Source organism: Schistocerca nitens, chromosome 5, assembly GCF_023898315.1.
Source record: "Schistocerca nitens isolate TAMUIC-IGC-003100 chromosome 5, iqSchNite1.1, whole genome shotgun sequence".
In the NCBI taxonomy this organism is placed as follows: Eukaryota; Metazoa; Arthropoda; class Insecta; order Orthoptera; family Acrididae; genus Schistocerca; species Schistocerca nitens.
The window spans coordinates 750711061-750724112 of record NC_064618.1 but is presented as its reverse complement, the minus strand read 5'-3'; positions in this window follow the sequence as shown (position 1 = coordinate 750724112).

Below are 13052 nucleotides of genomic sequence, written 5' to 3'. Positions count from 1 at the left end.
ACCGTGCGTCTGACCTTTGGCCAATGAGGTGGCACAACGCCACCTACGTCACACGCACGCCGTCTCCTTTCAGTACAGAGTTATGAGGCGCCATATTGGCATTCATTTCAAGCCTATATGTATATATGCCGTTTCTGAGCACCATCAAATTGAGAATCACTGGAAAACCCGTTGTTAGTTGTGTGATTCGTTCCAATAAATTAATGAGAAGCATCATATTCGTGGCAAAAGAGTTATTGCAACTTGCGTATTTGAGAGTAGGATATTTGAAGGCAGCGACACACTGAAGATCCACCCAAAAAGCGCATTGTTCTTGGTACAATTTGTTATAATTAAATTACAGTTAGTAACATAATTATCTACGATTAACGTTTTTAGGAAGGGCTAACACAAATGATTAAGTACAAGGAGCATGTTGTTGGTTTAGCGTAATGAGTAGCGTCTCTGTCCAGAAATGAGCTTTTGTTGAGGCGGTGGTTCGCGTCTTAACACTTACAAATTTTTTTCTTACCATTCGCGTTTTTATTAGTTTCTCATACTTTATTATTAGTTTAAAATAAGTATATGCTATAATATTTGATGTTACGTAAATATAAGTTCATCTTTTTTTGAGGGGTGACTTTGTTTGATTGGCTTAATCTACAGGATAGCTTGCGCTACTTGTATAAAGATATTTTGCTCCGCTTTCTTTTATGCTTCGTAATTCACATGTTGCAAAGATTCTGCTACTGGGTAGGAACAGTGATCAAGTAAGACTGACCTCGGGGTTTTACTAAAATGTGGAAATGATGAAATAATGTTTATCTCATGCGCAGAATTATTCCAAACTTGTACCGCACTGTTTGCAATGGAACTTTTATAAGCCTGTGTCGGACATGATACGTTCCTTTTGGCGGACGATGGAGGAAATGTGCGTTTTAATAGAGCTAACATGGGAATTTTACGCGCGACCGTTGAGTAAACAGTGTCATTTACGAACTAGAAACATCCCTCAAAGTGCCGCTGGAGTGCATTGCGATCGCGTATACCACGTTGGGGCCCACGTACCGTATGCACAAGTCGCATCGTTCCTGAGCGTTCAGCAGCACGTTGAACTTGGCACGCTCAACGTTGACGTTCGACAGCACGGCCCGTGTGACGACGGCTTAAGGCTCAACCTTCATCGGCTCCTGCTAAATCACGAGCTCCAAAATCGGAGCATAGTCGTGAAGACTTTTTACGTACCCAGACCTCACAATCCTCCATCTCAACGTCCTGCTTCCAAGTAGGTTCATAAGAAACACAGTTCCTCTCCGTCTCCGCCACGGCGCGTGTCTTCTGCAGCGCCACCCAGCGGTAGCCGCTCTCGGCCGTCTTCCGTGTCGCTGGGATGCACCACTGGCGGCAGGAGGCGACCTCGAGCAGCCTACGGATCGGGATCTTCTGCCGCTGGCTGAATGCCATTTCACGACGTCGGCCACCGGCTCTCAGCAGTCGCTGAGTTGACAACAACCTTGATGAGATTTTTCCTTTTCTCGTCCATCCTGTGTCAATTTTCCGTTGGAATATCCGTGGGATTCGCTCCAGTCGGGATGAACTGTCGATCCTTACGATCCTTCTCCCCAGTCATCTTCTGTCTTCAGGAAACAAAGCTACGTCCCAAAGATTGCTTTGTCTTCCCTCATTTTCAATCAGTCCACTTTGATCTCCCCTCTGTTGCTGGTGTTCCGGCACACGGGGAAAAGTACACATAACGTTTATTTTATAACTATTAGGCTGCAGAAAGTTCAGAAACAAGCCCCTGCTGCACTTCAGTCTGGCCGCAATCGGAACTGCCACCATATTACTACTCGGAAACGAAAATACAGTTCCATCTGAAGCTTTCAATCTAAATCACAACCTGTCACTGCCATCACTCTACTAGTAGTACTAGTAGCTTACGATATAGAGAAAGCTGTTTACAAAATTTTAAACATGACTGAAACAGCAACTGCTGAAATTCTTCACGATAAAGGATGACAGCCAAAACAGCTGCAGGATAAAAATTTATTAAAATTGTTGACCAAGGTTTCGGTATATATAAATATACCTTCATCAGAACAGGAAGACACTTTCATTAGAAAAACCTTAGCATCAGAAATGAGAAACACTAAAGCTTAAGTAACAGTGAAATTACCAGAGTAATACAGGCACAGATCTTTTAGTTACTTACTAAAATTACATCATGCAATGGAGATTAATAAAACAATTGTGCCAAAAGCGTCGTCAATAAGTAAGACATCTTCTCCATTTGTACAAAATGACTATGGGCACAGGGTCAATGCGAACAGTTTAGCACTAGTACTTCGCCTATGAACTATCGAGACAAGAGTGTGAAAGCACTAGGGCAGATGGTGTCGCCGAGAGAGGGCACTTGTGGTATGTGCCAGACACTCGCGCGTATTAAAATCCATGGATACCTACATAAGCGCATCAAAATAATTAAAAGTTGTGCTAATTCAAACCTTCTGTCTTAATACAACATATCAGACCATTCAAAAACATTTATGTAAAATAGAAAATATAGAACCAATTTACCTGTGTCCTAGTGTCAAACAGATGACGCTTGCGCTATGGAACAGATCTAACGAGAGAGGGCACTAGTGTCATGCGCGAGAATCTTGCGTAACGTAGGCGGTGAACACAACGACAGATGGTTTCGTTTTACTGTAACATTTTGGTTGTTTTCGCTAGTATATATTTCACTGCCTACGTTACGCAACATTCTCGCGCATTACACTAGTGCCCTCTCTCGTTAGATCTGTTCCATAGCGCAAGCGTCATCTGTTTGACACTAGGACACAGGTAAATTGGTTCTATATTTTCTATTTTACATAAATGTTTTTGAATGGTCTGATATGTTGTATTAAGACAGAAGGTTTGAATTAGCACAACTTTTAATTATTTTGATGCGCTTATGTAGGTATCCATGGATTTTAATATGCGCGAGTGTGTGGCACATACCACAAGTGCCCTCTCTCGGCGAAACCAATTGACCTAGTGCTTTCACACTCTTGTCTCGATAGTTCATAGGCGAAGTACTGGTGCTAAACCGTTCGCATTGACCCTGTGCCCATCGTCATGTTGTACAAATGGAGAAGATGTCTTAATTATTGACGACGCCTTTTGCACAATTGTTTTATTAATCTCCATTGCATGATGTAATTTTAGTAAGTAACTAAAAGATTTGTGCCTGTATTACTCTGGTAATTTCACTGTTACTTAAGCTTTAGTGTTTCTCATTTCCGATGCTAAGGTTTTTCTAATGAAAGTGTCTTCGTGTTCAGGATTTTTTACTTGTGATGAAGGCATATTTATATATACCGAAACCTTGGTCAAGAATTTTAATAAATTTTTATCCTGCAACTGTTTTGGCTGTCATTCTTCATCGTGAAAAGCTGTTTACACTTACAGTGAGAATATACTTAATATATTACATAACAAATTAGAGGCTTCTGGCATTTCCGTGACTTGTCAAAAGGCTTTGACTGTGTGAATCACAGTTCTCTCTTAAGTAAATTAGAATGTTATTGTATTATTGTCTGTTCTGCAAAATGCTTAGAGTCTTACGTATTAGGACACAAAGGGTGTCGTTGCGAAATACCTGTGGAGCAAGTAATATCTTCATATGATTGGGAGTATATGGTGTTTCTCAAGGTTCCATCTTGGGTCCGTTGCTTTTTCTTGTGTACATCATTAACCTCTCGTCTGTTACATTGCCAGATTCTAACTTTGCTTTGTTTGCAGATAATACAAACATTGCAATAAATAGCAAGTTCAAAAAATGGCTCTGAGCACTATGGGACTTGACTTCTGAGATCATCAGTCACCTAGAACTTAGAACTAATTAAACCTAACTAACCTAAGGACATCACACACATCCATGCCCAAGGCAGGATTCGAGCCTGCGACCGAAATAGCAAGTCAAGTACGGTTTTCGAAACTGCTGATTATCGATTTTTCACTGACATTAACAAATGGTGTAAAACTAATTCATTGTCATTAAACTTTGAAAAGACCCATACGCAGTTCAGAACCTGTAAGGCACTTACTTCCAGCATGTGTACAGCATATGAAGACGTCCAGATCGAAGAGGTTGACAGTGTTACATTTCTGGGACTGCAACTTGATGATAAATTCAGTTGATAGGGGCATACCACAGATTTGCTGAAGCTCCTAAGTAAGACTATTTGTAATGCCAATGATATCAGAGGTAGGAGATACAAATGTAATACAAACCTGCATGCTTTGCCTACTTTCATTCTATGTCATATGGGATCATATTTTGGGGTAACTCGTCATATCGAGAAAAAGTTTTTGAAGTACAAAGGCGTTTAATAAGATTCATTTGTGGTCTAAATTCAAGAATATCACGTGGGGTCTAGGTATTTTAACCACGGATTCTCAGTATATTTATTCCTTGATGAAAATTGTTGCAAATAATGTCTCTATGTCCAACTAATATGTCAATACATAGTATCAACACTAGGAATAAAGAAAATCTACATAAAAACCTAAAATCAGTTACCGTGATCCAAAAAGGTGTCAAATAATCAGTAACACATATCTCCAATAAAATGACACATTACCAGTTTTTCCGTTTGCCTGTAAAGAATTCGTGTTAGTGTTTTGCAACCGTGACTTATTAAACTGATAGTTCGGTAATTTTCATATCTGTCGAAATCTGCTTTCTTTGGGATTGAAATTACTATAGTGTTCTTGAAATCTGCGGGTGTGAATCATTATACTGAAGCTGCATGTCATGGTTGATTCACCATATCTGACTTGACGGTATGGCTTCGAGGCTACGAAACCGGGTGTTAATTAGGTCTCTTTAATTTTCCTGTAGGCAATATCTATCTTACCCCTAACGATACATGCTTCTACATCCTTAAATTTGTGCTCTAGCCATTCCTGCTTAGCCATTTTTCACTTCCTGTCGATCTCATTTGTAAACGTTTCTATTCCCTTTAGCCTGCTAAATTTATCGCATTTTTATATTTTCTCCTTTCATCGATTAAAGTCAATATCTCTTATGTTACCCAAGGATTTCTACTAGCCCTGATCTTTTTACGTACTTGGTCCTCTGCTGCCGTCACTGTTTCGTCTCTCAGAGCTACCCATTCTTCTTCTACTGTATTCCTTTCTCCTGTTCTTGTCAGTCGTTTCCTAATGCTCCCTCTGAAACTCTCTAAAACCTCTGTTTCAGTTTATCCAGGTCCCATCTCCTTAAATTCCCACCTTTTTGCAGTGGTCAGAGTCCACATCTGCTCCTGGAAATGCCTTACAATTTTAAACCTGGTTCCAAAATCTCTGTCTTACAATTATACAATCAAGCTGAAACCTTCCCGAGACACCAGGTTTTTTCCAAGTACACAACCTTCTTTCATGATTCTTGTACTAAGTGTTAGCTATGATTAAATTATGCTCTCTTCTAAATTCTACCAGGCGGCTTCCTCTTTCATTCCTTTCCCCCAGTCCATATTCACCTACTACTTTTCCCTCACTTCCTTTTCCTACTATCGAATTCCAGTCCCACTCGAGTAATAAATTTTGGTGTCCTCTAACTATCTGAATAATTTCTTTTAATTCATCGTACATTTTCTCAATTTCCTCGTCACCTGCGGAGCTGGCATATAAACCTGTGCTACTGTGGTGGGTGTGGTCTTCGTGTCTATTTGGCTGCAATAAGGCGTTCACTTTGCTGTTTATAGTAACTTACCCGTGTTCCTATTTTGTTTTCATTATTAAACCTGCTCATGCATTACCCCTATTTGATATTGTATTTATAACCCTGTATTCACCAGAGCAAAAGCCCTGTTCCTGTCCCACCGAATTTCACTAATTCCCACTATATCTAGCTTTAACCTATCCATTTCGCTTCTTAAATTTCCTAAGCGGTCAGAGCTTTTTCTCGTTTCAGTTATTAACAACAGCTTTAGATTTAAGAGGCCAGGCAGTTTCTCAATTCAGAAGAGAGTTTAGAACATACAAAATACTAATTAGATTATATAGCAAGTGGATTACAAAACTTACACCGGCCCATTAAACACAACAGTGCTACGTTTGTATGCAATCAGAAGTCGTTTTGTGGGCCACAAATACTAAATCAAAGCAAATAAATTCATAGAAGATTTTTAGATTAGTAAACACAACTAAACAAAATTTTGAACTGCTGTAAATAGAAGAGACCGCTATACTAAATTATGAACTTGGTTTTGTGACGGCGTTCGTAGCGACAACACTTCGCTGTAGAAACGGCCTACGAAGTCACCGCCACACTTTTAATAGCGGGCCGACCGGTCCGCTGGAACAGTGAACAGAAAGATGAAACCCCAAACACTCGCATTAAATGAAAGTCGGTACTTATCTTTATTAACGACGATACAGAACACAGTGGTGAACATGGTCTACAGAAATCTGTCTAGTTCGAGTCGGAGCGGCTAGGTCAGCGTCGGCTGACGACAAACAACAACTCTGCTGCGATGAACACACAACTGACTAGCAGGTACACAATTCGGTGGCGAGTATACAACTGAGCGGCGAATCCAGAACTGCCCTAGCGCTCGCGACTCCAGCGCTTAAGAAGCCAGAAGCCAGCGGTGGCGTGCGCAGACTTGCGGCGATTTCCTGTATCGCTGGCGCTGCTTATGCGGACGGCGTCCGGACTTTGATGCTGCCAACCTTTTGGCAGCGGGCTCGGTTGGCATTAATGGCTAGGATATAACACTTGGTAATCACGAAACGGCGTTATAGCCTCCTTTCATGCTCACAGTACAGAACCAGTACGTTTTGTAAAACATAAACTGAGAACGCAAATCAGATAGCAAGTGAAAGGCCGTACGGAGCTCCCGCAAAACACCACGGAAATAGAGCAAAAGTGTTAAAAGTCAGGGATATAAAATACTTGCTTACAAATTCACACATCAACGGTGCGAGGCGAAATTTGCAATCAAATAAACGTTAAGCTAGTCTTGTTCAGGATGCTGATCCATCGTTAACGCCTCGGCCGAACTATGGCCAGTGGAATGATCTAGCAAGAACAACGAACGATACTTAATGGTGACAGAGCAGAAGTTTCTCTCGCGAACCGTCACTAACACATTAACGACCGCCGCAGCTCAGCAACGCAACCAAAGAAATTCAACGGAGAATCGCTATCAGAACGCACACATAACCTAATATTTACTTATTCGGAAAAAGAAGTCAATCTAACAGGAATTTATATCTGTCGTTGATTGTCATCTAGAAGCAGGAAGGTAATATCGTTTCTTAAAGGTATCGTCAATAGGGAAAGGAAATTCAAACGTTTTATGCACACACCCCTTGGAAGCCACAATGAAAATACAGACCATTTCCTTCAACGAGACAACACAAAACAACAACAACAACACCGCCGGCCTGAGTGGCCGAGCGGTTCTAGGCGCTACAGTCTGGAACCACACGACCACTACGATCGCAGGTTCGAATCCTGCCTCGGGCATGGATGTGTGTGGTGTCCTTAGGTTAGTTAGGTTTACGTAGTTCTAAGTTCTAGGGGATTGATGACCTCAGAAGTTAAGTCCCATAGTGCTCAGAGCCATTTGAACCATTTGAACAATAACACCGAGATGTACGAACTAACTTAGACGGATTTTTTTTCCACGTTAGTAGGAAGGTGATGGTCTCCTATCTATGGGGGAACCCTAAATGATGATGTATGTAGCGTAAAACAAGTTACACTACCAGAGGTTCGGAAATAAATTTTATAGATCGGAACTAGCAGAGATTACAGTGAATACAGACAAACATTGCTCAAGCAGCAATTCGCCTTCCCGAAGAGATTGAAAGATGTCGGTTATCGTTTTATAAACTTCACTGAGTGGAAAGGTTAGGAGATTAATTCTTCTTTTCTTATGGATATGTCGATTTAGTATCTCGTTTGTCCGGCCCTGGTAGCTGAGTGGTCAGCGTGACGGAATGTCACCCCTAAGGTCCCGGGTTCGATTCCCGGCTGGGTCGGAGATTTTCTCCGCTCAGGGACTGGGTGTTGTTGTGTCGTCCTAATCATCATCATTTCATCCCAATCGACGCGCAGGTCGCCGAAGTGGCGTCAAATCGAAAGACCTGCACGAGGCGAACGGTCTACCCAACGGGAGGCCTTAGCCACACGACATTTCATTTCATTTCAGTATCTCGTTTGCACAATTTTTCTCGTTTTCTCCAATGTAATTGTTATTCTAAACCTTATACGTTGCTGAATATTAAAACAACAACACTATGAAGGTGCCGTGCAGTAAACTTCGTGCGACCAGCGCCCGAGAGGACAGACATTGACTATGTCATACAAGATCGTATAGCCAACTCACATACCTTGAGTGGGGAAATGGGTATCTTTGTAGCAAGACAAGGATCCAGATGGAATGTGTGATGACGTTTGAAGCACCGTGGACTATCTGAATGGCAAACGTTGTAGTTTCTCCATAGACGCGGGTTTGTCGACAGCGGTGCGGTAATCGATAACGCAGGATGGAGGAGTGGCACAAAGTCATTCACTCACACAGTCCCAGTTCTACGTACAGACCCCGATGGATGGCTCTTCGTGAGGAAGCTCTGGGGTGAACGAACATTGTCAGATTCCAGTTGTCATCCTCACAATGGGGCTAGCACCTGGTGGGATGGTGTGAGATGTCAATTGGTACACACACATTCACTTCTGGTTCGCATAATCGGTAATTTGGACAGCAGTTAATGTACACTCCTGGAAATTGAAATAAGAACACCGTGAATTCATTGTCCCAGGAAGGGGAAACTTTGGGGTCAGATACATCACATGATCACACTGACAGAACCACAGGCACATAGACACAGGCAACAGAGCATGCACAATGTCGGCACTAGTACAGTGTATATCCACCTTTCGCAGCAATGCAGGCTGCTATTCTCCCATGGAGACGATCGTAGAGATGCTGGATGTAGTCCTGTGGAACGGCTTGCCATGCCATTTCCACTTGGCGCCTCAGTTGGACCAGCGTTCGTGCTGGACGTGCAGACCGCGTGAGACGACGCTTCATCCAGTCCCAAACATGCTCAATGGGGGACAGATCCTGAGATCGTGCTGGCCAGGGTAGTTGACTTACACCTTCTAGAGCACGTTGGGTGGCACGGGATACATGCGGACGTGCATTGTCCTGTTGGAACAGCAAGTTCCCTTGCCGGTCTAGGAATGGTAGAACGATGGGTTCGATGATGGTTTGGATGTACCGTGCACTATTCAGTGTCCCCTCGACGATCACCAGTGGTGTACGGCCAGTGTAGGAGATCGCTCCCCACACCATGATGCCGGGTGTTGGCCCTGTGTGCCTCGGTCGTATGCAGTCCTGATTGTGGCGCTCACCTGCACGGCGCCAAACACGCATACGACCATCATTGGCACCAAGGCAGAAGCGACTCTCATCGCTGAAGACGACACGTCTCCATTCGTCCCTCCATTCACGCCTGTCGCGACACCGCTGGAGGCGGGCTGCACGATGTTGGGGCGTGAGCGGAAGACGGCCTAACGGTGTGCGGGACCGTAGCCCAGCTTCATGGAGACGGTTGCGAATGGTCCTCGCCGATACCCCAGGAGCAACAGTGTCCCTAATTTGCTGGGAAGTGGCGGTGCGGTCCCCTACGGCATTGCGTAGGATCCTACGGTCTTGGCGTGCATCCGTGCGTCGCTGCGGTCCGGTCCCAGGTCGACGGGCACGTGCACCTTCCGCCGACCACTGGCGACAACATCGATGTACTGTGGAGACCTCACGCCCCACGTGTTGAGCAATTCGGCGGTACGTCCACCCGGCCTCCCGCATGCCCACTATACGCCCTCGCTCAAAGTCCGTCAACTGCACATACGGTTCACGTCCACGCTGTCGCGGCATGCTACCAGTGTTAAAGACTGCGATGGAGCTCCGTATGCCACGGCAAACTGGCTGACACTGACGGCGGCGGTGCACAAATGCTGCGCAGCTAGCGCCATTCGACGGCCAACACCGCGGTTCCTGGTGTGTCCGCTGTGCCGTGCGTGTGATCATTGCTTGTACAGCCCTCTCGCAGTGTCCGGAGCAAGTATGGTGGGTCTGACACACCGGTGTCAATGTGTTCTTTTTTCCATTTCCAGGAGTGTATTAATATCGATACATATGTCATATGTCCGAGGTATCTGGCGTTATTTTTCCATTAAAATTATGTAAGACCACATGTTGCCCATTCCGTCGTGAAATAAATGGTTTCCATCGCCAGAACGTTCTCCATAGCTCTCATTTGTTGAAAACATCTGGTCACGGTTTGCGGAGAGGCTGGGATGGTCACACTAGCGAGCAATTGCGATTTAAGGACATATGTCATTCAAGCTCACTTCATTCAAACTCACTTGGAGGGAAGTGTCTAGTCCTCGTGGACCAGCTTCGTAAGTAGCAAAAAATGGTTCAAATGGCTCTGAGCACTATGGGACTTAACATCTGAGGTCATCAGTCGCCTAGAACTTAGAACTACTTAAACCTAACTAACCTAAAGCCATCACACACATCCATCCCCGAGGCAGGATTCGAACCTGCGACCGTAGCAGTCGCGCGGTTCCAGACTGAAGCGCCTAGAACCGCTCGGCCACCACGGCCGGCTCCGTAAGTAGCAGTCCGGTTCTTCTCTGTGTTTAGGGCAGCCAAGTTACACACTGATAACAGAAGCGACGCGTCGTGGCATGAAAGCAGTGTGGCCTTGGTAGGTAGCTGGCAGGAGTTGGGACTACATCTGCACACACAGGTCACCTAATTCCCATAACTTCCGGGATGAAGGCGCTGAGCTCTGACGCCATGTTCAATAACATCCCAGATGTGTTCAATCGGGTGCATGTATCGCGAGCTGGGATCCAATACTTCGTCAATTGAAATTCTCCGCTGTGTTCCTCGAACCACTCCATCACACTCCCGGCCTTGTGACGGTGGCGCATTATGTTGTTGAAAAATGCTACTGCCATCGGGAGATATGATCGTGATGAAGGGGTGCATCTAGTTTGCACCAGGTCCAGTGGACCCATGGGTGCCCACGCGTATCTTCCGCGGAGCATAATGGAGCCCCCGTCCTGCAGTGTAGGTGTCAAGGAGCTGTTCCCCTGGAAGATGACGGTTCGCGCCCTTCCGTCGGCTTGATGAAGAAGAGATTCATAAGACTATGCAGCGCTCTGCCACTGGACCAGCGTCCTTTGTCGATGGTTACGTGCCTGTTTCAGTCGTACTTGCCGAAGTCGTGGTGTTAATATTTGCACATGTATGTGTTGTCGGCTGAAGAGGCCCATCGTTGGGAGTGTACGGTGCACGGTGTGCGCAGACACCCTCGTACTCTGCCCAGCGTTAAAGTCTGATTTTAGCCACAGCTCGCCGTATGTCTTGTTTTGCCAGTCTGCCCTCCCTACGACGTCCGAAATTTGTAACTAGAGGTTGCTGCCCAACCCATGACGTGTGGACGGTTTCACCTTGGTTTCGCCCCACGTTGAAGACACTCACTACAGCACTCCTTGAACACCGGACAGTTTGTGCAGTGGAACCGCGCTGCTGCTACGGTCGCAGGTTCGAATCCTGCCTCGGGCATGGATGTGTGTGATGTCCTTAGGTTGGTTAGGTTTAAGTAGTTCTAAGTTCTAGGGGACTGATGACCTCAGATGTTAAGTCCCATTGTGCTTAGAGCCATTTGAACCATTCAAGTTCGTGCAGTTCCCGGAATGTTCGTACCGAGGCTCCGGGCCATCACTATCTGCCCTCGGTCCCTTTTACACCCACGGACAGTACGCTCACTACAAGCACCAGGCGTGTGTCTGACTGACAGTCATTTCTTGCCAGGTGACGCTGCAACCGCCTGGAGGGAATTACATCGATAGCAGGACGGTGGTCATAAGGTTCTGGCTGATCAGTGTATACCACGCGTTAGCTGTAATATAGTATTTTTGTAAATTGCTAGTTCACTACATTTCTAAATATGTAGGCCTAATTGGATTCAGGAAGGCGTGAGAATGGTACTGTGTGTCGAAACCGGTAGCCAGTAGGCAAAATAAATAAACTGCGACTGTAGACAAAAACATACAAGTTTTCATCTGAAAAGGCCACCTGTCATCAGTGACCGTCCAGTTGCGGTCCTGCCGTGCAAATTCCAGCCTTAGTCGCCGATGAACAGCAGGCAGCAAGGATGCATGAACCACACGCCTATGTGGAGGCCTATACGCGGCAACGTTCGCTGAACGCTCGTTGAGGAGACACTGTTGGTAGCCTCTTGGTTCATCAGGGCGGTCACTTGGTCAACAGTTCCATGTCTATTCGCCCCTATACATCTCCGCCGCCGTCCTCCCCCAGTCCCCCCCCCCCCCCGTTTATCTATTGCCCATGATGCACTATTGGTGCCTCGTCGCTCGTCTTTTAGAACAGTTTTGCCATCCACAGCATACTTTAATCACAGCGGTACGCAAACAAATTACAAATTTGAATGAGATTTTCACTCTGCAGGGCAGTGTACGCTGATATGAAACTTCCTGGCAGATTGAAAACGTGTGCCGGACCGCGACTCGAACTCGGGACCTTTGCCTTCTGCAGGCAAGTGCTGTACCGACTGAACTACCGAAGCACGACTCGCCACCCATACTCACAGCTTCGATTCTGCCAGTACCTCGTCTCTTATCCTCCAAACTTTGCAGAAGTTCTTCTGCGAACCTTCACAGAAGAGCTTCTGTGAAGTTTGGAAGGTAGGAGGAGAGGTACTGGCAGAATTGAAGCTCTGAGGACGGGTAGCGAGTCGTGCTTCGGTAGCTCAGTCGGTACAGCACTTGCCGCGAAAGGCAAAGGTCCCGAGTTCGAGTCGCGGTCCGGCACACGGTTTTGATCTGCCAGGAAGTTTCAGTTTACAAACTTGACCGTTTCGGAAACGCTTCCACCCGTTGGCCCGAAGGTCGAATCGGATAAATCTCTGTTTCCGCTTTGAAACAAGGACTGCACTGTTTTCCGTGTCCCCCCGACATGCTTTGTATATCTTCC